The 22348-nt window shown below is 45.3% G+C and overlaps 1 protein-coding gene across 2 annotated transcripts in view; it reads left to right on the plus strand.

The window, feature by feature from the left end:
• Positions 1–18335: 18335 nt before the first annotated feature.
• DENND4B (DENN domain containing 4B) overlaps positions 18336–22348 on the plus strand; it is a 58479-nt gene continuing 54466 nt past the window's right edge. For both annotated transcript variants that reach the window (XM_081891300.1, XM_081891302.1), the window contains exon 1: positions 18336–18447. The gene's annotated coding sequence lies outside the window, so the exon portion shown is untranslated. The remainder of the gene's footprint in view (positions 18448–22348) is intronic.

The following is a 22348-nucleotide window of genomic DNA, read 5'->3' on the forward strand; positions in this document are numbered from 1 at the left end:
TCTTTCCAAGTGAGTACTGAAAGAGTCCCCTGTTCCCCCAGCAGAGGAAAAGAGCACGTTTCATAAGTTCAGCATGGTTTATATACAAACTCTCCAAAGGTCAGGTTCATGTGCTGTTGCATACATCAATCAGAAAGGTTGCGCAGGCAGTAAAACTTCATTTAGCTCCAAAGTCATGAAAGTTCCTAATTATTGGTATAGGAAATCAAGAACGGTTTCTGAGAGCATGCAGTTAATCTGGAACAACCAGCTTTGCTTCTTCAAACTGAGCTTCTCAGTAAGTCTGGAGTGGGGTGAAGGAACAAAGTCTTGATTGCCTTGATTACCCTTTGAAGGTGAGCTAAGGCCAGCAGGACAGCTTACTCTATGGTCTTAACCCCTTCATGCATTAATTAGACTTAAGCCTGTTGATTCTATGTGAGGCATCTAATCATAAGCCTGCATTTTTATCAAAGCTTCCAATCAGGGCCTGTATATATTTTAAAATGAGCTTAAAAAGATTTTCAAATGTTTCATGCCAGGCAAAAGACCAGCTGCTTAGAGAACCTTGGCAATTCCTCCTAAGACAAGGGGCCCCCCTGATTTACAGCAGAAGAATAAACAATTCTCAAAGTCGTAAAAGAGGAAATTACAGACTGAGAGCGAGGACACTGATCCTGCATGTTACAGAAGATAAAAAAGGCTGAGAAAACACAATTAGGAATGGGCAAATAGTAAAATAATACCATGGGCCTCCCATTAAAATGAGCCAGATCTTCTTCCTAAGGTTGAAAGGCCAAGAGCAGTGAAAAAGGCAACTGGCTTGGCTGGAAGAATGAGAGCATTTTTGGGAAATCTTTTAAAGCTGTTTCTTTCTTAAACTGAGAGAGTTAAAGGGTAATAAATGCTGGGAAGAGCTAATGGGAGAAGCATCTAGCTGGCTGGGAAAGGAGGGGTGAAAGGAGGGGTGTAAACTAAAGAGGCTTCTTTTGAAGCTGTTTTTTACTGAGATCCTTTTTACTTTACAAAGGTTTAATTCTTTTAAAAGGCTACCTATGATAATGTATGAAATATATTAGCTTAAATATATTGGCTTAAATGTAATTATGCAAAGGATTTAAGAAATGCTAGATTCTTAGAGTCATATTGCAATAGGAGACCAGAGGGGCAAATGAGCCCAGCCCCCTGCCAGACAGGAGACGCCATCGAGCACTCCTGATATATAGTTGTCAGGCATTTGTTTAGAAACCTTCAATGAAGGAGATCTTTCAATGTTGATGTGAACTCAAGATCCTTGACATCTGTTGAAGATAAAAATTTAAGATTAACCATTTGTTTTAGAAGGCAATAGGGCAAGGAGGGCAAGAGGTGAGCTGGTAATTAAGATTCCTTGTTGAGACACATGTAAGATATATTATTACTTATTTGTCATTTATAGATGTAACAATATATAGCTCTTTGTGTTCCATATAAGGACAGGAGGATATGGGTGTATCTATTGTGATTGGTTCTAGTAAACAACCAATAGGAATTTCAACCAGGCTGATTGGACAGAGGCAGCCACAGGAGGAGCAAAGGGGGCTGGATTAAGGGAATGTAAGTGCTGGCCAGAATGGCAGGAGGCCAGGCCAGAGCTTGGTAACCATATACCACTGAGCCTCTCATTTATTTGTCTGACAAATAAATTATTATTTTAATTTCTCTATTGCTGCGTTGAATATTTCATTCCAGCTAAGCGTTAACCACAAGCAGAAGGTGCTACATTTTATGGTGCCCCTGTGACTCGGATAAGTGGTCTGCTGGAACGCAGCCCCTTCGCCCTACTGGGCAGGGTACAAGAGAGAGGATCTCTAAACTGCTTACCCAGCGCGCACTGGTAAATTTTTCCAGGGGGAACGCAGAAGTCTCGTCTGTCTGATACCCTGCTCACTGGCGGCGACGGACCGGGGGGAACCAGGGAACCAACCAAGGGTAAGTGCACAAAGGGATTTTTGGCCCTCCAATTAATTGGGAGGAAGAGAAGTCTTGATCAAACTTCTGCGTCTCAGTAAGGGGGAACTGAGTACGCTAGGTGGTTGGGTACATCAGATGTTGGTCTGGTGGAGGAAAAGGGAAAATTGGGAGGTAGAGTGTGGTGAAGTATCCAGCGCATTGTATGTGTGAGAAAGTACAGAGCAATCTGTAGCTGACCTGAGTGTGGAGTGGGTAGTACTTCGGTTCCCAGTGAGGCGACTCCATCTGGGCAAGGAACCCCACAAAGCGCGTCTGTGAGTGACTGAGTGGATACTTCACAGGGCCATACAATGGGAGTTGGGGGTTCAAAGGGGGGAAATACACCTCTTGAATGTATGTTAAATAATTTTAAGAAAGCCTTCTCAGGGGCATATGGAGTCAAAATGACGCCAGAGCGCTTGAGAACGTTATGTGAACTAGAATGGCCAAAACAAAGTACTGGATGGCCATCTCAGGGAACCTTTGATATAAACTTAGTAAGCAAACTTTGGTCTGATATCGCCAAAGAAACTGGAGGGTGCCCAGAACAATTTTCATATATAGATTCCTGGCTGAGCACATTAAATAAAAATCCTCCATGGATAAGGAAATGCAAAGTCAAACGATGCAAATTATTGGCTGTAAAAGCCGAAGCTAGGAAAGGAATCTTGCCAAATAAACTCAAACCCATTTTTGAGGGGCCAGAGGAAGAGGTGCTTCCACCTCCACCCTATGCTCCACATCGAAGGGAGCCTAATCCAAACACTCCACCAGTTGTAACCCCAAGGCAAGAAAGTGGAATGAATAATGGGGGTGGAGTCACAGAGCTTGATTCCTTGATAGATTATGATAAATATCTTCAGGAGGCATTGGAGTCCTATAATAAAGCCCAAGCAGAAGTGGTTATTCCACCTGTGACTCCTAATAGACCTCCATCTACAGTCTCCTTTAGTGGAACAACTGATTGCCCACCCCAAACCCCTGTACATCCAAGTCCCAGAGAAATATTACAGAAGTTACAGGGAGACCTTGATCGGTCAGCAAGCAATACAGCCAGGCGTATAAAGCTGCTAAAAGAACGCCTTGGAACAGATACCATCCCCTATGATTTGAGGCCCCTAGAGCAAAGTGAAGAAAAAGGTCACATAGTAGCCCCTCTTAGAAGAGTATTTGATGCACTTGAGGAGCCTGTGCTGGTTAATGGGCAACCCGGACCACGGCCACCTCGAACTTCGACCCTGCAATATATTCCATTCACGACTACAGATCTGATGAATTGGAAAACACACACCCCATCTTTTGCAGAAAAACCTCAGGCTATGATGGACTTGGTGACTTCAATAGTAAATACTCATAGCCCTACTTGGACAGATTGTCGCCAGCTCCTAAATACTCTTTTCACCACTGAGGAAAGGAGAGACATAATTGAAAAGGCACAGATATATTTGCGTGAGCAGGCCAGAGTGGGAAATATTTTTAATATTGACCGTCATCTCCAAGACAACTTTCCCTTGGAAGATCCTAATTGGGATCCCAACAATGCAATTCACCTGACTAGACTTACCACCTACCGCCAGACGCTTGTGCAAGGTATCCGCAGGGCATGTCAGAAGCCCACTAATATGTCTAAAGTCTCAGAAGTAGAACAGAAACCAAATGAGAGTCCGGGAGACTTTTTAGAGAAGCTGCAGGAAGCCTATCGTATATGGACTCCTTTTGACCCTGAAGCCCCTGAAAACAGCAGAATGATTACTGCTACATTTGTGGCCCAGTGCGCTTCTGACATTCGTAAGAAAATTCAGAAATCAGAAGGATGGGAAGGGATGCTGATGAGCCAAATTATGGCCATTGCACGCCGAGTTTATCGGAATAGGGATGAGGCTGAGAAACAAGAGAAGAAGAAGTGGCAGAAGGAAAAGATGGTGATGCTAGCCACAGCAGTGAAGCAATACTACCGCCCCTTAAATGGAGGGAGAGGGCAGGGAAAGAATCCACCACTGGGAAGGAATCAATGTGCAAATTGCAAGAAGGAGGGTCACTGGAAGCGGGAGTGTCCTGAACCCTTGAGGTTGGAAGAAGTACGCCCAGGCCCAGGCCCAGGCCCAGGCTCCGGCCCAAGAAACCAGGGACGGGGACGAGGAATGATCCGAGATGGAAGATATCAGAGACCAGGACAGGGACGGAGTAGAGACAATTTCATTGGACTGGCAGAAGAGGATTTTACCCAAAACTAGGAACGACCGGACTCCATAAAGTTAGGCTTCCAGGAGCCCACGGTCACGATTCAATTAGGGAGCCATTTAATAGACTTTATGATTGATACTGGGGCTGAATACTCAGTACTCCCAGAACTATTGCAGAAAAAGGCATCCAAAAGTGTAGTCATTAAAAGTGCCACTGGACAGTCAGCTAAGAGATCTTTCCTCCAACCTTTGGAATGCCAGATTGGGGGACATCGTTTAACCCATCAGTTTTTGTATATACCTGAGTGTCCAATACCTCTCTTAGGCAGAGATATGCTGTCCAAATTGCAGGCCCAAATCACCTTCACTCCTCGAGGTCCAGAAATGAAACTGCCATCAAAAGCAGCAGGAATAATTACCCTCTCAGTACCTAAGGAACAATCATGGCGCCTAATGTCAGCCTTGCAAGTCCAACCCACATTGGATACAGAATTAAACAAGCTCCTCCGAACTCTACAGGTGCCACCAGGAGTATGGGCCGAAAATAGCCCACCAGGAATGGCTAAGAATATAGCTCCAATTGTAGTAACCCTAAAACCTATGGCTACCCCGTATCTGTAAAGCAATATCCCTTACCCCGGCGAGCAGCAGAGGGCATCCAGAAACATTTGGACCGCCTATTAAAATATGGTCTGCTTAAGCCTTGCCAATCAGAATGGAACACACCCCTTTTGCCTGTTCGAAAACCTGGGACAGATGAATACAGGCCAGTGCAGGACTTGAGGCTCGTAAACCAGGCTATCGAGACCTTGCACCCAAATGTACCAAACCCATATACCTTGCTGAGTTTGATCCCACCAGAAGCAACATTTTTTACTGTATTGGACTTGAAAGATGCATTCTTCTGTTGCCGGCTGGCACCACAGAGCCAACCTATATTTGCCTTCCAGTGGGAAGACCCTTTGACAGGAACAAAAGGCCAGCTAACCTGGACAAGATTGCCCCAGGGATTTAAAAATTCCCCAACTTTATTTGGCACTGCCTTGGCGAGGGATCTAACAAGTTACCCCTCAATACCGGGAGAAAAGGTGGTTCTGCAATATGTAGATGACCTTATACTAGCGGCAAAGGATTTTGATACCTGTAAAGAAGGGACAGAGGAACTGCTCCACTTGCTCTGGGAAGCTGGCTACCAAGTTTCCCAGAAAAAGGCACAGTTATGTTTAGAAAAGGTCAAATATTTGGGCTTTGACATCTCACACCAACAACGAGCATTGAGACCAGAGAGGAAAGAAGCTATTTGCCTTATCAAGGAACCTACCACAAGAAAACAACTTAGAGGATTCCTGGGAACAGCAGGGTTCTGTAAACTATGGATACCTGATTTCAGCAGTCTGGCCAAGCCCTTACGTGAAAGCACTCGAGGTGCAGAAAAGGACCCATTCGTATGGGGACCTGAGCAGAAACAAGCCTTTTTAGTTATCAAACAACGACTTATGGAGGCCCCAGCCCTTGGATTGCCTAATTCGGAAAAACCCTTTCAGCTGTATGTACATGAACAGAATGGGATTGCAGCGGCAGTCCTGACCCAGAGATTAGGAAGTTGGAATCGTCCAGTAGCTTATTTGTCTAAACAATTGGACTCAGTAGCAAAAGGATGGCCTCCATGCCTAAGGGCAGTAGCGGCCACTGCAAGCCTTGTCAAAGAAGCTGAAAAATTTACCTTCGGCCAGACAATGTATGTGAATGTACCTCATGCTGTTCTGACACTCATGGAATATAAGGGTAGTTATTGGCTAACGAACCCAAGGATGGCTAGATACCAAGGTCTATTGTGTGAAAATCCCAGGATTCATCTACGAGTAGTGAATATGCTCAATCCAGCGACTTTGCTGCCCCTACCAGAGGTAGATGATGAAGAATCACATGATTGTCTCCAAATAATGGATGAAGTTTATTCCAGTAGACCTGATCTGAAAGATGAGCCATTGAAAAATCCAGATGTTGTATATTATACGGATGGTAGCAGTTACCTGCATGAAGGTGCCAGACGAGCAGGATATGCTGTGGTCACCAATGAGGAAGTTGTGGAAGCTGAAACTTTGCCTGCTGGCACCTCAGCACAAAAAGCTGAACTTATAGGCTTAACTAGAGCTCTGCAATTGGCAGCTGGATGTAAGGCAAACATCTATACTGATTCTAAATATGCCTTCTTAACCCTGCATGCACATGGAGCTCTATGGAAAGAAAGAGGTCTAATAGGAGCCCACGGGAAGGCCTTGAAATATGGACCTGAAGTAGAAATCCTGTTAGAAGCAGTATGGGCTCCAGAACAGATTGCTGTAATGCACTGCAAAGGTCATGGACGAGGAAGGGATCCAATAACCAGAGGAAATCATGCTGCTGACAAAGCAGCCCGAGAGGCAGCCCAAAAGCCTGTGGGAGGATTTATAGCAGCCCTCATACCAGAGGTAGTTCCAGAAGAAGTTAAACCTCACTATACCCCAGAAGAGAGGAAGTGGGCTGAACAGGAAGGAGCGGTTGTGAAGGACGGTTGGATGATCCTGCCGGACAATAGGATTTATGTACCTCATCATCTAGCAGGCACAATTGTAAGAAATTATCATGAATCTACTCACCTTGGTGGTACTGCAACCAGAGAGAGTCTCAGTCGGAAGTTGTATATTATTAATCTATCACAATTAGCAACTTGCATTTCACAGAAATGTGTTCTTTGTGCTAAAAACAATCCCAGGCAGGGACCGGTACAACCTCCTGGAATTCAGCATGTGGGATACGTCCCCATGGAAAGCCTAATTGTGGACTTCACAGAGCTGGTCCCTTCTGAGGGATTCAAGTATCTCCTTGTGTTTGTAGATACTCTTACCGGATGGGTTGAAGCTTTTCCCACCCGAACTGAAAAGGCACGAGAGGTAACTAAGAGACTCCTCACTGAATTGATCCCGAGGTTTGGATTACCTAGATGCATTGGAAGTGATAATGGGCCAGCGTTCATTGATCAAGTAGTACAAGAAGTATGTCAAGTCCTACAAGTAAAATGGAGACTGCATGCAGCCTATAGGCCTCAGAGTTCAGGGAAAACTGAAAGAATGAATCGGACTCTGAAAACCCAATTGGCAAAATTAACCCAGGAAACGGGATTGGGATGGGTAGATGTGTTACCCATAACACTGTTTCGTGTTCGGTGTGCACCCACAAAAAGACTTAAGTTGTCACCTTTTGAGCTCCTGTATGGGAGACCGCCCTCCTTTGTTCAGGATATTCCAGCTGATCTTAAACAAATAGGAGACTATGTGACACAGGGACAAGTGCAATCTCTCTCCCGTGTTTTTGTTTCTCTTAACAGGTGGGCCCTCGAGCGCACGCCGTGCAGCATTGCCGAGCCGATTCATCAGTTCCAGGCTGGCGATAGCGTATGGGTGAAAGAGTGGAAACGCGATCCACTTGCACCTAAGTGGCGTGGACCTTACACCGTCTTGCTCTCTACTCCAACAGCGGTGAAGGTAGCTGAGGTGACCCCCTGGATTCATCACTCTCGTTTGAAGAAGTCTGAAGGCAGTTGGACATGCAAAGGTGACCCCTCTAATCCTTTAAAACTGACTCTCTCCAAAAACCCCTGTATCTAGCCCTACCGGGAACGGGCTAGGTCACGGGCAACATTTGACGACCGGCCTGCTGCAGCCACAACCTGGAAGCTGGCTGACCTGCGCACGCCTGAAGCTTGAGGAGCGTCTGAACCAGCAACTGTGAACGGGAAGATTCTCTTATACAATTGATTGACTGCCCCCTTGTGGAACAATTATAAGGGATATTACTCATTGGGGTTCCTCGGGATATATGTTTTGGTCTTGGTGGTTCCCCATTTCTGTCACTGGGGGAATTATATTGGGACTAATATTTATTTGCTATCACAATAAGGTAATCTTTTGTGGAAGGAATGCATATGCTAGACATCAACATGATTTTATTATTAATCCTGATCCCTTGGGAAGGGGAAGGGTCCATGAATCTGACCAAATTTGCTAAATATGGATTCCGCCATGACCACAATATGTGGGTAGGCTTAGCTGAGATGGTAGCCAATGTTGCAAATAGGACTAATTGCCTTGTTTGCTCTCTTGGGCCAGATGATTCAGAGGGAGGTATGCCCTTATTACCAATACCATTAAGTGCCATTGGTATGGTAAGCGAAATGCCACACCAAACAGAAGTACAGAATTTCCCCGGATGGAACTCAACTAAACCAATACGAGTTATACCTGTGCAAGGGGAAATCTGTGTGCATAAATCATCTGATGCAGCTGATCCTACCATGATAGGCTCTTCTCATTGCCACTATACTTGGGATTATATTAAGAATAGTCAAACCTGGGCAAACGGTACTACGTATCGAACTCAGAATACCTTGCCCTGTGCACCTCCTTTTATTCATGCATGGAAAGTGGTATGGAACATAACTGTGACAGAAAAAGGCAATCTAACATACTGCACTGTGAACTCTCTACCCCTTTTGATATTTCGCCTTATGCACTCCACGTACCAAAAACCTCAGACCCGATGGTTGTGGTGGATATGTGGAGAATGGGCATACAAGAAACTCCCTTCCAAATGGAGTGGGACTTGTTTCTTGGGATGGGTATTACCACCAATGTGGATTATGCCCACTAGTTCGGTCAAGCGTACACGAAGAAACGCTGATATTTCTCATATAGCAGGAGGAAGTACCCAAAGTTGGAGCGGTACTGATGATTGGCCACCAGAGCGCATTATAGCCTATTATGATCCTGCCTCCTGGAATCCTGGTGAGCTCATACAAGGGGCACGGGACCCTATTTATAATCTAAATAGAATAATTCGACTGCAATCAGTAGTGGAACTTGTAACCAATGCAACGGCCCAGAGTTTGAGACTTATTGCACAACAGTTGGATGAAAGTAGAGCCGCCATTTTGCAGCTGAAAATGGGAATGGATTATGTACTCGCCAGGCAGGGAGGCCTATGTGGAGTCTTGAACTTGACAGGGAATGCCTGTTGCTTTAACATTTCTGATAATGGTGAGGCAATCCGTGTGTTGGCCACAAAGATGGAGAATATAGCACATGTCCCAGTACAAACATGGGAAGGATGGGATATGGGATGGCTCACCAATTGGTTACCTAATGTCACAGGACTCAAAGGGATACTATTGTCTTGCTTGTTTTTCTTGACAGTAGTAGTAATGGTTTTATGTATGATGCCATGTATCATTTCGTGTTTTAGAAGTACAATTAGCAAGATGGTTTCAAATGAAACTCTACCTCATATCATGGCCCTATACAGAGCTTTACCTCAGGAATATGATGAAGGTCAAGCTATCAAGGACACTTGGGATGAAGGTCCTTGAGCTTGAAAGGGGGGAATGAGGCATCTAATCATAAGCCTGCATTTTTATCAAAGCTTATATATTCCAATCAGGGCCTGTATATATTTTAAAATGAGCTTAAAAAGATTTTCAAATGTTTCATGCCAGGCAAAAGACCAGCTGCTTAGAGAACCTTGGCAATTCCTCCTAAGACAAGGGGCCCCCCTGATTTACAGCAGAAGAATAAACAATTCTCAAAGTCGTAAAAGAGGAAATTACAGACTGAGAGCGAGGACACTGATCCTGCATGTTACAGAAGATAAAAAAGGCTGAAAAAACACAATTAGGAATGGGCAAATAGTAAAATAATACCATGGGCCTCCCATTAAAATGAGCCAGATCTTCTTCCTAAGGTTGAAAGGCCAAGAGCAGTGAAAAAGGCAACTGGCTTGGCTGGAAGAATGAGAGCATTTTTGGGAAATCTTTTAAAGCTGTTTCTTTCTTAAACTGAGAGAGTTAAAGGGTAATAAATGCTGGGAAGAGCTAATGGGAGAAGCATCTAGCTGGCTGGGAAAGGAGGGGTGAAAGGAGGGGTGTAAACTAAAGAGGCTTCTTTTGAAGCTGTTTTTTACTGAGATCCTTTTTACTTTACAAAGGTTTAATTCTTTTAAAAGGCTACCTATGATAATGTATGAAATATATTAGCTTAAATATATTGGCTTAAATGTAATTATGCAAAGGATTTAAGAAATGCTAGATTCTTAGAGTCATATTGCAATAGGAGACCAGAGGGGCAAATGAGCCCAGCCCCCTGCCAGACAGGAGACGCCATCGAGCACTCCTGATATATAGTTGTCAGGCATTTGTTTAGAAACCTTCAATGAAGGAGATCTTTCAATGTTGATGTGAACTCAAGATCCTTGACATCTGTTGAAGATAAAAATTTAAGATTAACCATTTGTTTTAGAAGGCAATAGGGCAAGGAGGGCAAGAGGTGAGCTGGTAATTAAGATTCCTTGTTGAGACACATGTAAGATATATTATTACTTATTTGTCATTTATAGATGTAACAATATATAGCTCTTTGTGTTCCATATAAGGACAGGAGGATATGGGTGTATCTATTGTGATTGGTTCTAGCAAACAACCAATAGGAATTTCAACCAGGCTGATTGGACAGAGGCAGCCACAGGAGGAGCAAAGGGGGCTGGATTAAGGGAATATAAGTGCTGGCCAGAATGGCAGGAGGCCAGGCCAGAGCTTGGTAACCATATACCACTGAGCCTCTCATTTATTTGTCTGACAAATAAATTATTATTTTAATTTCTCTATTGCTGCGTTGAATATTTCATTCCAGCTAAGCGTTAACCACAAGCAGAAGGTGCTACATATGAAGTGCGCTATCCCACAGCCCAAGGGCCAAACGTGGCCCTCTAGGCCTCTCTATCTGTGCCTCAGAAATCTCTGCAGGCCACATCCTGCACAGGCCCAGCTTCACCCCTGAGTGTTTCTGCCTGTCTGCAATGTATCCATAAAATTCCCTGATCATGCCCCTTGCTTGTCTGGGTGGAAGAGCAAGAAGGGTGTGTTCGTGTTTGTAGTAACTATACATGCAAGACCTATAAAGCCCTATGTGGCTTAGGTCCAGACTATTTGAAAGACTGTGTACCCTCACAGAAACCTGCCCAGGTTCTGAGATCTTAATTCGAGGCCCTTCGCTTGCTCTCACCCCCCTCACAGCCATGCTTGCTGGAGACACAGGGACAGGGCCTTCTCGGTGGCTGCTCCCCATCTTCGGAACTCCCTCTCTAGAGAAGTTAGGCTGGCTCCCTCCTCCTTGTCATTCCACAGGCAGGGGAGGGCTTTCTTTTCTTCTTCTTTTTTTTAATTTTTAAATTTATTTTGACAAAGTAATAATCATAAATAAATAAATGAGAATAAAAAACGTGCACCCCACTACCGAGCCCATTCCATTGTAACTATCCAGCCTCCCAAAATTTCAACACCTCTTGCGATGGTTTGACCCCTTTCCGTTTTAACAGTACAAATTCAACCAACACCCTCCATATCTCCTCAAAATCAGTTCTCCTGCGTATTCCCCGTCTTACCTTAATGGCACATGTTAATTGATCATTAATAGTTATATCCCACACCTCTTTATACCATTTTCCCATTTTATATTCTGCTTGCCCCTTCCGCTTCCTAGCTATCATAATTTGTGCAGCTGTCAATACATTTGTGAGCAAGTCCTTCATAGCCAGTGAACCTTCCATCCCATTGTAAATTGAGAATAAAGCTACCTCTGGACTTTAGGTCAACTTTAACCCGGTGATTTCTGTCATCTCCTTAAACACCCTTTGCCAGAAAAATTGTTCATATTTACACTCCCAGCACATGTGAACATAATTCCCTGTTTCCTGTCATCTCCTCCAACATACTAAACATTCCTTGTTTATTTGATTTAATCTGACTGGTGTTAAATACCATCTTCCAAACTAATTTATAACAATTTTCTTTGATTCTTATAGACAACATACAATTCTCCCATATTTAGGTGAAGGCTTTCTTCATCCCTTTCGGAACTAACTGTTGTTGTTTTTCAAGGAAAGGGCTGGTGCTGTGCAGTTTCCATTATAATTATCTGTACATTTTAAAAGATTTGTCCATATGTTTTATCAATGTTTTATTGTTTTTAAATTATTATCATTTTCCTGTTTTAGCTGTATAAACCAGCTTGAGTCCTTGTCGGGGTGTGGGGAAATGTAAGATATATGCAGTGCAAAGATACATTTCGCATTCCTTGCTCGTAAGAATGAAATAAGATAAATTTGACCCCCAATTTTTCATATATCAAGAACATAAGAATAGCCTGCTGGGTCTGGGCCCAAAAGGGTCCAACCAGCATAGCTTCCTGCTCTCACAGTGGGTACCACAGCGATAAAGAAATGACAAACCTAGACAGCATCTTAAAAAGCAGAGACATCACCTTGCCAACAAAGGTCCGTATAGTTCAAGCTATGGTTTTCCCAGTAGTGATGTATGGAAGTGAGAGCTGGACCAACAAGAAGGCTGATGGCCGAAGAATTGATGCTTTTGAATTCTGGTGCTGGAGGAGACTCTTGAGAGTTCCATGGACTGCAAGAAGATCAAACCTCTCCATTCTGAAGGAAACCTGAGTGCTCACTGGAAGGACAGATCCGGAAGTTGAGGCTCCAAGACTTTGGCCACCTCATGAGAAGAGAAGACTCCCTGGGAAAGACCCCTGATGTTGGGAAAGATGGAGGGCACAAGGAGAAGGGGATGACAGAGGACGAGATGGTTGGATACTGTTCTCGAAGCTACCAGCATGAGTTTGACCAAACTGCGGGAAGGAGTGGAAGACAGAAGTGCCTGGCGTGCTCTGGTCCAGGCGCTCACGAAGAGTCGGACACAACTAAACGACTAAACAACAACAACAACACCACAACAATGCCTCAGTGGAAAGCCCTGCAAGCTGGAAAGGAGTGCGAATCCCACCAACCGCCATGGAGATGCATATTCTTCCTACATTAAGACCAATTCATCTCTGCCCTTGCACAACAAATCCGCTTTGGAAATGAATCAGATTTCTGGGCAATAGATATAGGACATAATATCTCTGGGGAAAACTTTGGAAAAGCGATTTGAAGTTCGCAGCATGTTATTCTTTGAAGGAGAACTACAGTGGTACTTCAGGTTACAGATGCTTCAGGTTACAGAATCCGCTAACCCAGAAATAGTACCTCAGGTTAAGAACTTTGCTTCAGGATGAGAACAGAAATCGTGCTCCGGCAGTGCGGCAACAGCGGGAGGCCCCTTTAGCTAAAGTGGTAATTCAGGTTAAGAACAGTTTCAGGTTAAGAACGGACCACCGGAACGAGTTAAATACGTAACCAGAGGTACCATTGTACTTGAAAATGATTTACAGATGGTATTTAACTCCGAGTCGGCTTGCTAAGAGAGATGCGGGTGGCACTGTGAGTTAAACCACAGAGCCTAGGACTTGCCAATCAGAAGGTTGGCGGTTTGAATCCCCGCTCGGTCCCTGCTCCTGCCAACCTAGCAGTTCGAAAGCACGTCAAAGTGCAAGTAGATAAATAGGTACCGCTCCGCCGGGAAGGTAAACGGTGTTTCCATGCGCTGCTCTGGTTTGCCAGAAGCGGCTCAGTTATGCTGGCCACATGACCCAGAAGCTATACGCCGGCTCCTCGGCCAATAAAGCGAGATGAGCGCCACAACTCCAGAGTCGTCCACGACTGGACGTAACGGTCAGGGGTCCCTTTACCCTTACCTAGGTTTGCTAAGATGTATAAGACTGAATCTGTAAGTGCTGGAGAGGCAAAGAGGCTGAGGGAATGTTTTTTCATATGTGGTGGACCTGTAAAAGGGTAAAAGAGTGTTGGGAAATAATTCATAATTAGCTGGGGGGGGTTTAAAAGTACTTTTCCAAAAAAAAAAGATTCCTTTTGTTGGGGATAATTCAGACTGAAATTCTCAGGTGTCAGAAAACGTTATTTTTGTCTGCCACTACTGCGGCCCGTGTTTCGTTAGCCCGAAAATGGAAAACGAGCGAGGTCCCAACTAAAGAAGAATGAGAACTTAAGTTGACAGAATATGCGCAGCTTGCAGACTTAACCTATAGAATAAGAGAACAAGAAGAACATACATTTAGAGAAGATTGGAAAATGTTTATTGAATATATAGGGGGAAATGGTGTACGCTTGAAAACGTTGGCAGCTTTAAGATAAATTCAACAGTGTAAACAAGTTTTGATGGATGTAATAATGGAATACTGAACGGTTTAGTTTATGTAAAATACGCAGGGATTTATGGTAAGTAAAATGAACTATGGAAAGAGAGGAAGGGAAGTCGCTGATATTATAAGGATGTTTAAATGAGTATTCAGAATCGTAAAACAGAAAATTGGATCAAGATTATATTAAAAAGAAATAGAAATGAATCAGATTTCATGCAGTCAGGAAACTGACAGGGACAGGTATGGGAAGAACAAACAACGAACAGGAAAATGTATGAACACCCCCAAGGGAACCGATATGAATGCTCATTGAGCTGTTATAGCAGGCATCGGCCCTCCAGATGTTTTGGACTACAATTTCCATCATCCCTGACCACTGGTCCTGTTAGCTAGGGATCATGGGAGTTGTAGGCCAAAACATCAGGAGGGCTGCAGGTTGGGGAATGCCTGTGTTATAGGATAGGTAGATAAGCGATGGGGTAGTTGCTACTTCATCACACCACTAGATGGCAGTCTGAGACCAGCTCACTTTCCTTTCATTAGTTTTAAATAGATTTGGTTTGTGCCTTGTTTTCATTCCGTTGGAGTTTAATTGCTGTTTAACAGTTGCCTTTTGTATGTCTTAGCTCCCCACCCCCTATGTTATCTGTGTCATTTCAACTTGCATAAGCTGCCTTGAAGCCACCAATCTGAGGAAAAGGCAGGATAAAAGTTAAGATAATATTGGTGATAATTCATGGGTCCTTTTCATATTCCGAGGTTGTTATCTGGTCCAAAAAAACACCAAGAACCAGGCCAAAGCTGTGCTGCCCAGGTTTGGAGCATTGCCTGTTAGGTGTCGTAAAGGCACATACAGTATGTAACCTTTGAAGTTACTCGGAATGTGTTTCCTACTGGGAAAGGAATTTACTTTCCATGCAATGGGAAATTCCTAATGGGGAGTGTTATATACTGAAGTTCTCACCCTGGGCCAGCAGGGGAATACGGTAGATAGTTTTCACTCAGGTCCGCATATGCAAATAAGGGATTGAAAGTGACGTTCAGTGATTGGATAGTTACAGAAAGTGGTTACTGTTGCGTTGTAATGGAGCTCTATATAAGCAGGCTGGCTGAACCCTTCAGTTCAGTTCTGTTCTGGCCTGTGAATAAACAAGAGCTGTCCAAAGAATCGCTATGTCGTCTGCTATGTTCACCTACAACTTAACAGGGAGATTATGTGGTTGGCATTGGAGAAGGCAAAGGAACGGCAGGGTGTGATTGAGTATGTACAGAGTGCTTCCCCTCCAGCACTTAGTCTCTGCAAAAGAGCCTGCCACACACTTGAGGGTTAAGAATAAGGTTGGGAATTTTTGGTCTTGCAGTAAGGTTAAGGCTTACTGGGAAATGATATACAGTTGTACCTCGGTTGTCGAACACTTTGGAAGTAAAATAGAAACACCGGCAGGATTATTGAAATAACCTGCAGTTGCATAAGAGTTTATATTTAAAGTAGATAAACGAGTAAGCGAATTTGGATATGCAGAGGATATTAAAAATAAATTTAAGGAACCGCAGAAACAGGGGGAAGGAAGTCAAGTTTTAAAATGTCAAAATGATTGTGAAATCAGGGAAATGTATATATCAGAAAAGTATAAATGAAAGATTTTTTTTTAAAAAAGAATAAGGTTGGGAACAGTGGAGGCTGTACCATTTGGGTGTTTATGGAAGACAATCTTATTCGGCTATGAGTGATCGCCAAAGAAGACCATTTGGGTGGCCTCAGTCTGACCTCAGCTGCCTGGCGCCTTTTTTTACCACCAGACGCAGGTGGTGCTGTGGTCTAAACCACTGAGCTTAGGACTTGCCGATCAGAAGGTCGGTGGTTCGAATCCCCGCGACGGGGTGAGCTCCCGTTGCTCGGTCCCTGCTCCTGCCAACCTAGCAGTTTGAAAGCACGTCAAAGTGCAAGTAGATAAACAGGTACGGCTCCGGCGGGAAGGTAAATGGCGTTTCCATGCGCTGCTCTGGTTCACCAGAAACGGCTTAGTCATGCTGGCCACATGACCTGGAAGCTGGCCAATAAAGCAAGATGAGCGTCGCAACCCCAGAGTCGGTCATGACTGGACCTAATGGTCAGGGGTCCCTGTACCTTCACCTTTAGGAGGCAGTACTGCCTTTCAGAAGGATATCAACAAGATGGCAGGTGTGCAAAGGAGGGCAGCCGAGATGATGAAGGGCCTGGAAACCAACCTTTGTGGAGAACGGGATGTTTAGCCCGGAGAAGAGAACATGGAGAGGCGATACAATAGCCATATCTGAAGGGCCATCACATGGGAAATGGAGCAAGCTTGTTTTCTCTTGCTCTGGAAATTGATGTAAAAATCAGGGTTCGGCTTTTTCTGCCCAACTTCCCAAAGGACTCCGAGTCCCCGAAGTCCATGATTGGTCAGCGAAAAATGGACAGAGGCTGGATCCAGTGAAAAGCAAGGCAGATGTTTATTTTTCTGTTGCGGCAGAGTTCCTTTCCAAGGAGGGCGAGACCCTGATTAAAAGTGTGCAGGAACCTTTAAAGACTTTTGACATTGCCCAACCCCCTTAGCCAAAGACCACCCCAAAATCAGCATACTTACATCATAGGAGTCTACAGCAGAAATCCTGTCTGATTGCATTAGCTGGGCAGCCTGGCCATTCTTTTGTGATGATTAATTCTTTAGTTCCAGAATCCAGGTCACATGGTCACCGTATTCATACACAAATACGCCCTTAAGATAGGATTTGTAAGCGAAAAGACAAGGGGAAGGCTTTCCCTATTTGCCTTCCTTACTGCAGAGGAACATTTGAGATCATTGGGAGAGTCAAAATGACTTCAGGGTTTTTCTCCTGGACTATTTCAGACACATGGTTTATATATTTAGATATGTGTGCATTTATGAATATTTATTCTATATTTGAGACCTTAAAATTCTTATAACAGGAGGGTAAGTCCCAAACTGGACGCGGGTGGCGCTGTGGTCTATACCACAGAGCCTAGGGCTTACCGATCGGAAGGTCAACAGTTCGAATCCCCGCAACGGGGTGAGCTCCCATCATCCCTGACCACTGGTCCTGTTAGCTAGGGATGATGGGCGTTGTAGTCCCAAAACTTCTGGAGGGCAAAGTTTGTGGATGCCTGTTTATGAGAAACAGTTGCGGGAGCTGGGTATGTTAAGCCTGGAAAAGAGGAAACTGAGAGGAGATATGATAGCCATCTTCAAATATCTGAAAGGCTGTCCCAGGGCCGGATTTAGGTTAGATGAGGCCCTCGGCTACTGAAGGTAATGGGACCCTTTATATGTCCAGCTGTCCTTTGTCAACAACAAATTGTTGCTGTTTTTTGTGTTGAATATATGCTATATTGTTATTTATGGACCTACACAACACAAAACACTGCGGCTGTATGTAGGTTTTATTTTATTTGTTTTTTATCTTATATTTTGGAAATGGACATCCAGGTGTTTTTTTCTTTTGTTTATTTTATTTTATTTTATTTTGCGGCGGCGCAAGACAGTGGGTTTCCTAAGCTATAGCTTGTTTAGCTTATACGTAAATCCGGCACTGGCTGCCCCACGGAAGAGGGAACAAGCTTGTCTCCTCCTGATCTGGAGGGCAGTACTCGAACCCAGGACTTCCAAAGTTGCAAGGAAGGAGATTCCGACTGAACATCAGGAAAAACATTCTGTTCCAAAGTGGAAAAGTCTCCCTCGCGAGGTGGTGGGCTCTCTCCTTCCTTGGAGGTTACTAAGCAGAAGTTGGGGGGGGGGCGAGTCTGCAATGGATGCTTTCAGCTGAGACTCCTGCAGTGCAGGGGGTTGGTCTGGATGACCCGGGGGTGTCCCTCTCTCCCCCCCCCCGCCACTCTGAGATCCTACGCTTCTACGGAGGGCGCCACAGGTCTCTCCCGTCCGCCCCCCTCCCCTCCCCTCCTGAATCCCATGCATCAAGTGCGGCGGCGGGGGGGTGGGCTGAGTTCTCTCCAGGGTCCTCCTCTGCGGCAGGTGGCGCACTTTCCGCCTCTGCGGAGGAGGGGGGAGGAGGAGGAGCGGGCTGAGCAGCTGAGCGCAGGCAGGCCGGGCTCAGGCTATGGCGTGGGCTGGAGGGTAGCAGGAGCGGCAGCGCAGCCACCGCCGGAGTTTGCCCAGGTAAGGAGACGCGTGCATTAGATGCAATGCAATGCAATGCAATGCAATGCATGGCGATGGGATGCAACGCGCCTCGCCTTTCGCCTCCTTCCTTCCCCTCCCTCCCTCCCTCTCCCTTAGCAGCGACCCCTTCATTTTCTCTCCCCTTCCCAAGCCCATCTTTCTCATCCCGGCCCTTCCCCCCTCCCAACTTCTGACAGAGACCCCCCCACCCCCCACACACCCCACCTCTCCCCCCAACCCAGCCTCTGCGCTCCCCTTGAGGTCCGTTTTTTTTGCAAAGAGGAATTTGCCTTCCCTCTCAAAAACAACAACACTCTCAACCCAACTCTGCTTCTCTCCCTCTTTCTCTTTTATTTTTAACACCCCCTTTTTTCCTGCGGGCACATTTTCCTCCCCCCCTCCCCACCCCCCTCTCCTCCTCCCCCCCCCCACACCCCGCCATAAATAAGAATAAATTGGCAGTCCCAGCCAGTGATTGCATCACTTCTTCTCCAGACAGGGGCCAATTCTGCTAGGAACTGGATCCTCTGCCGGTTCTCAGTGCGTCTTCCTGTGATTGCTCCTCCTGTTGTATTTTTACCCCCTTTGAGTCTTATTTATCTCTCCCCCCCCCCGGAAAAAAATGCACTTTCAGCCCTCTCCCCCCCCCCCTTTCCCAGTTCCTAGTCTGCTTTCCTCCTCCCTGACACAGTAGACAGGGGAGGCGACAGGAATGGAGACCTTGAACTGTTGTTTTGTTTGTCTGTTTGTTTGGGGGGGGGTACTGCAATGGCTACTGGCTTTCCACCCACCCACCCGCTGTCAAAACCAGTTAGAGGCCTCAATTCCCAGTATTTCCAAGTCCATCCCCAAATCTCTCCCTCTTATTCCCACGATTGAAATCTCAGTTCTGGTTTGCATTCCTTTATATCTTCTCCCCATGATATCCTGAACTAGAAGGCTTATATTTTTTAAAGGTAAAGGGACCCCTGACCATTAGGTCCAGTCGTGGCCGACTCTGGGGTTGCGGCGCTCATCTCGCTTTACTGGCCAAAGGAGCCGGCGTACAGCTTCCGGGTCATGTGGCCAGCATGACTAAGCCGCTTCTGGAGAACCAGAGCAGCGCACGGAAACGCTGTTTACCTTCCTGCCGGAGTGGTACCTCTTTATCTACTTGCACTTTGACATGCTTTCGAACTGCTAGGCTGGTAGGAACAGGGACCGAGCAACAGGAGCTCACCCCGTCGCGGGGATTCGAACTGCCGACCTTCTGATCGGCAAGCCCTAGGCTCTGTGGTTTAACCCACAGCGCCACCCAAGAGAGGGGAAATTCCACATTTATTTTACCCCCACCCCCACTCTGCAACACCCACAAACTGCCTTGCACCCGCCACACTTTTCCTGGAGCCCCTCACAATATATATTTCTTCTTTTCTGCCAATTAATTTTTTTCTGCTTTTCGAAAACCAGCATCAAATTCATTCAGATTTTCCCCTTGCAAAATTTCGACTGGCCTTCCCTCCCCTCCTTCTCTGCTTTCACACACCCCACAGAGCTTCTCCTCTGCCCCAGCCCCAGTTAGGAGTTTCACAGCCCCCCATCCCTCTTGCTCCACCTCAGAGACGTGTTGTTCCAAATCTGGCAGGTGTCTGTGGGCTGAGGGGTGCGTGTCCTCTGTTTCCGGAGTGCGAATTAGGTTCCGCACTTCCGTTTCTGGACGCTTATTCCCCCGCCTATTAAAATATTTTGGTGCTTTTTAGAACATTTCTGGTTTCCTCCTCTGCGGTTCTCACTTCCCGATACTCGGGGCAACACCTGGCTTCTCTGGCGCGGCCAACAGCTGCCGCAGATTTGTTTTATTGTTATGTATTGAATTTATATATGTCCCCCTCCCCTTTCCCGTCTTGCCCAGAGCTGAGCTGTCTCCTCTGCACTCCGCTTCTGATGGAGGGGGTGCCGAGACTCTTCCCAGCTCTCAGCATCAGAATAAAAGCAGCAGAGGCCGGCGGCAGGATCAGGCCTACGGCCCATCCAGTCCAGCAGGGGTCAACTCAATGCCCCAATGGGAAACTAGCCAGCAGGATCCGTGCACAACAGCACAGTCTGCCTTCCTGCGGTTTCTCATGCAACACGTTGGCCATTAATATACACAGAACAATAGTTATACATACTTTATCAACCTTCTGAGAAAAATGCAAAACGTTAAACAAAGCCACAGAGAACTACCCAGCCTCAAATGAACTTATAATGTCTGCTTTTTCAAATGCTTAACTCCGTCTTTTAGATACGGTAAGTTTCAGCTTTTTGACCTGTTTCACCCTGGTAGTCCAAGTGACCAAGAGGCCGCTGTTCGCCCCGGATGGGGTCCTTTTACTGGGGCTTGCAGGTAGCACACTCCCAAGATAGTTTTCCGGACTTCTTCAGTGGTCTAATCTCAAAGTCTTGATACGTATATTGATATTCAGTCTTACAGAGAATACTCTTTCTTGGCTTAAGATTAAGAGACTGATTTGCTTAGCCATTGGGGGTGAACAGCGGTCTCTTGATTACCGTATTTTTCGCTCTATAAGACGCACCAGACCACAAGACGCACCTAGTTTTTGGAGGAGGAAAACAAGAAAAAATATATTCTGAATCTCATAAGCCAGAACAACAAGAGGGATCGCTGCGCAGTGAAAGCAGTGATCCCTCTTGCTGTTCTGGCTTCTGGAATAGCTGCACAGCCTGCACTCGCTCCATAAGACGCACACACATTTCCCTTTACTTTTTAGGAGGGAAAAAGTGAGTCTCATAGAGCAAAAAATACGGTACTTGGACTGCCAGGGCAAAACAGGTGCAAAACGCCAGCACCCTGTCTCTATCTACAACTCTCCTAGCATCTCTCGGTATTGTGAATATCACTGAACTTACTTTTTGTTGGTATCTTCATGAACTTATCCAAAAGATTGAGTTAAGCATTTGAAAAATATACTGAAACAAGACATTATTAAGTTCATTTTAGGCTGGGTAGTCCGCAAGTCTTTGTGGCTTTGTTTAACGTTTTGTATTTTTCTCAGAAGATTGATAAAGTTTGTATAATTATTGTTCTGTGTATATTAATCGCCGACGTGTTGCATGAGTTGCACTACAGCAGCAACACAGGTTGCATTTTTCTAGCATTCCTGCGGTTTCTAGCAACTGGAATTCAGAAGTAGGGAGATTATGGGATTGATAATGGCTACTAGCCTGCTCCTCCATCCGTCTCATCATCTGAAAGCCATCTGAATTGGGGGCCATCTTCCTGTAGCTGTGAGTTCCGCAGTTGCACGAAGAAGTCCTTCCTTCTGTTTGCCCTGAAACTTCCCTTTTCAGCTTCAACAGGTGCCCCCCGAATTCTTGGGCTCATGAGATAGAGAGGAAAACTTTTCTCTAACTGCTTTCCCCCTCTGCCAGACAGAATTCTATAAGCTTCTGTCCGGTCTCCTCGGTTCTCTAAACTGAAATCACTTAACTTCTATCCCCAGCAGTGGCATCTCGCTGTCTAATACCCAGATTAATATCTGGCCCGATCTGTTCCATGGCTTCTCCCCAGACAGCTGTTGTCTCAGGAAAAATATTGGGGGCGAGGGGGGATGGCTGCGGCTGTACAGAGAGCCCATTGTCGTCGTCCTCCAGCTGCGTGTCAGTTTCTTCCCTGGAATTTCTTTATTTCGTTTATTCCATAAGATGCATTTATTTATTTATTTGCCTTCGCTAGGAGTTTCCGAGACGGGATGTGGCAAATAGAAAATGCAGCTTTTAAAATAGTTATTTTTTAAAAAAACAAAATAAAATGCAATTTTTTAAAAAAATAAAATGCATAAAAAGCCATTCCAAAAAATGGAACGACGTACAGTGGTACCTCTGGTTACGTACTTAATTCGTTCTAGAGGCCTGTTCT

This window comes from Podarcis melisellensis, assembly GCF_964234715.1.
Source record: "Podarcis melisellensis genome assembly, chromosome: 16".
Taxonomy (NCBI): domain Eukaryota; kingdom Metazoa; phylum Chordata; class Lepidosauria; order Squamata; family Lacertidae; genus Podarcis; species Podarcis melisellensis.